The following is a 4,092-nucleotide window of genomic DNA, read 5'->3' as shown; positions in this document are numbered from 1 at the left end:
GGATATGTCAAGAAGCGAACCATCTCCCCAACGTACAACTCAATGCAGGACACTGACGCAACTTCTGTTTGTTTTTATTTTATTTTTTTTTTATTTTTGACCGTTGTAGATCGTTGGGTTTGATCGTTGCGGACGTCAACGACATCCGTTAAAGTTCGTTTGTTTATCCTTACACTCAGTTTTTTTGTCACAGAGGCCAGCCAGCTCTCTGACCAAACACACTAAAGTACCATGCCAGCTACTCATTACGCTAATCCAAGAACAAACCTCTTGCAACTTTCCATATTATGTTACCCCTTGCTGAAAACCTTAATCGTAGATATGTTACTAATTGAAATTTAATTATAACAAATGTACCAAGAACAATGCGGTTTGGGTGGATCCTCAGCGTGTCGCTGCCTTGAAATAGCCTACTCTCATAATAGGCAGGTTGCAATAATTCTTTTGCCACGAATATGATGTTTCTCATTATTTTATAGGAACGAATCACACAGTTAACAACGGGTTTTCCAGTGATTCTCAATTTGCTGTCGCTCGGAAACGCCATATATGCATATAGGCTTGAAATGAATGCCAACTATGTACTGGAGGAAGATGGCGTGCGTGTGACGTAGGGGGCGCTGTGCCATCTCATTGGTCAACGCTCAGACGCACGCTCAGAATATCTGACATGCCAGATATTGCTCTCCACAATTGGAAAGACTCCCGAACGTGCTATTCCACGCTATAAGGCTAGGCGCAAATTGAGACGCGTATAGCGCGTGTGGCGCGACGCAGCGCAGCGCAGCGCGTGTTTTTGTAACATCACAGGGTCAAATAGGACCGCGCAAATTGCGACGCGACGCGACTGGGACGCGACACGCGCCTGCGCCAGGTCGCGCGGCGTTGTGGTTGAGGCACAGTTTCTCGCGCCGCACGTCGCGCTTGCCTCGCTAGCACCGTGGGAAATTTGAGGCGGGGAGCGGATAAGTAGCACGGCCATATGCTCACATCGGAACGGCGTGGTAATATTGCCCATACGATAAATTTTGCCTTACTGTGTACTGAATTTTATTGCCTTTGGTAGTATTTCGTTTTTCGCCATTTAAACTCTCCAGCTTTCTTCGTTAGCACGTTATACTTTTCTGTTACTTATATGTGCATAGTTTTGTTTTGTTTTTCTTCCGTCAAGAAAAATGTATACTTCAGAAACTGACGAGCCATTGGCCACTGGAATTGCACCGTATGCCTCCTCGATGAGAAAAAGCATTTCAGTTTTTGCATGGACATTATCAGCATTAATAAACTAATTATACAACAACAGGCTACACAAATGAAGAAAATGGTCGGTATTATTACGAAAGTAGGAATATCCTAAAAGAGTGTTATGATTAGATATATTTAATTTGTTGAAATGTGCTGCTGACAAAGGCAGATCTACTTTCATGACAATGTTTTTCGAACTCCATCTCAAAAGGCACACATGGCTAGCTTGTGCATTCCTGTCGCGCGCATTATCCTTCGCTGCTGACAATACACTGACCATTGTGTTGTGCGACAGATCAATTGTTTATTTTTCTCAATAACAACTATTTTATTCGCGATCACGCATTGTCAGTTTGGCAAGCCCTAAGGAGTAAACAGTATCTGGCATGTGCCTATCATTCCGCCTGAAGGAACGCTCATCATTATTTTAATACTACTCAGATCAAGAGAAGGAATAAAATCCTTTGGTAAGTTTCCATTCCAGTCGCTCAGTCTTAAAAATACGATGGGTTACGGGGATTCCACCAAAATTCCAACAGAATAGCCAATCTGTTTTTGAGTGAGTTGTTAACCGTTTCACATTCGAAGAAGCATCAGCATTTATGAGTAAAGGCCACATTTCTCTTGGTGACTGGTTTAATTGTACTTCCTTTGTCACAATGTAATTTGCCAAACTCATCTCACATCAGCTATTGAGACAGAATTCCGAAACGGAGGGCCTCATTAAACAAGTAATTGGCAATCACAGAGCTCAATAGCTTACGAAAAACCTCGTAGTATCGGTTTGCAGTAACATAAAAGAAGAAATGTCATGTTTTTCATACTAGGAAGCTCTTGTTTCGCTGACTCTTAAAAAATTACAGTCACTGGAGTGAAATAAATAAAAAAAGAAGTATAAATAGTGATATATCGCCATAGATAAGAAAGTTCCGTGTGTTTAATAATTGGCAAAACCTTGTGTGCTATCATTCGCCAAACTTTCGTTTCGATGTCTCGAGCGGTTTAGGAGATACGAGAGATGTTGCGAGCATTTCATTCTCGCGGGCGTGAGATCGGAAGTGAGCGCGCTACATGGGATCCATTTTCTCGAGATAGGAGGCAGATAGAGATCTCCTCCCAAGTCTAAACAACAATTCAGCATGTTAGCTGAATTTCATACGCAGCAACATATGGTGTAACACACACAAAACGCAAAATCAAAGCGACCCCTAATTTTCGTTGCAAACGTTTTGAGTTTTGCGTAGTGTCTCACTAAAATGTGTACATCACAATAAGAATGGTCATTAGCGAGGTGATGGGCACGAAGCTGACATATAAACACTACAAGTAAGGCAAAAATCATATATTTTCAGAGAATAGTTTCTGTAAAATCGTTTGAGAAAGATAAGAGGTTGCGCGCGCTTCGGTTCAGTCAGCGCAGAGCGTCGCCAGTCGGCGCGTGCGAAGTACGGTGTACGCGTCGCAATATGCGCTGGACCCGCGCGACCCGTGCGGCACGTGCGTGTCGCGCTGTAGTCTAGTGTCACGTCACACGTGCTATACGCTTCTCAATTTGCGCCTAGCCTAACGTCAGAAACACGGCACGCTCAATGCTCAACTATCGGATGCACGGTCCGTGTGCCGACGGCTTTACACCTCGACGCAGACACAGGTCTGAAAACGATGAACAGACACGTTAGTAACCGGACGACAATTCATAACTTGTGGGGAAAAAAATTGGGGGCACTAGCGAGATTTGAACACGGATCCGCCCCTTAGCACTCCAATGGCAGACAGCAGACTTGTGAAATACAGTTCAAAGGAAAATCGTTAAAATTTTTTTGTTTGTTTATTCTTATACGAAAGTTATGAAACAAGTGGAAATAGAAAAAAACCTGGAGCCTGAAAGAGGACTGCTCGCAAATGAGGCAATACAGCTTGTATGTTGCCTGCAGCTCACCCAGAGAGTGCTCTGAAGACTGCAGTGACTGAATCAATTGACTACTAAAAGTAGTGTAGGGAAGCAGCCTACTCACGCCTTATAAAATTCTCATCAGTCTTCCCATTGTGCGCCAGCCTAGCTCTGACGTCATAAATGTTGCGCAATACTTTAAAAATCAAGTAAATAACCTGAAATGTTTCTAGTATGTCAGGAGTAATACTAAATCAATAGTGTTGGATATCAGTTCAATAACTTTAACCATTTTCGAAATTTGGACATTTTTCTGTAAAAATCATTGGCGCAACAGAAAAGAGCTAGACACTTAAAAATTTATATTTAGATTCCTTTTTCATAATAATTTAGTAGAAACAGTATTCTGGATATCACAAATTAAAATTTTTGTTGAAATTCATGATTTTCTGGTTTTCGTCTTAGAAATTAAGGAAGCAAGATAGATTAAGTAGGTGAATAAATAAGGCTAGGATGTTTAAATTTAAGTAGAAGGGAGATCCTCTATAATCATAAAGATGTGAGAAGTTTCAATTGAATAACTATAAAACTATAGCGATAGCGTATCTCCAAAGGGCAAGTTCAGAGCTCGTCTACTGCGTGTAGTGTAATTAAATTAATTCTCTCGCCCAAAATATTTGACTTAGCCACATCAGACTTTTATTATGATTACTTACCTGTGTGCTGATTGCACATTTAAATTGTGAGCTTCATTGGTGATCAGCAAAGGAAGCGATGATTTATTCAATAACTTGAAGTGGTGCATTACTAGCCTAGCGGCTAGTCGGGAGAACGAATTTGATCAGGCGTTCCCTTAGCCGTCCGCACCGCGGCTTTATATATAAGAACGCTGCGCGAGGAAGGAAGGCCCCAGTTCTCTCCAGACGCTGAATAGCACACCATCTGTGTCGGTATCA

Source organism: Schistocerca serialis, chromosome 1, assembly GCF_023864345.2.
Source record: "Schistocerca serialis cubense isolate TAMUIC-IGC-003099 chromosome 1, iqSchSeri2.2, whole genome shotgun sequence".
In the NCBI taxonomy this organism is placed as follows: Eukaryota; Metazoa; Arthropoda; class Insecta; order Orthoptera; family Acrididae; genus Schistocerca; species Schistocerca serialis.
The sequence above is the reverse complement of the archived record's forward strand: the minus strand, read 5'-3'. Positions refer to the sequence as shown.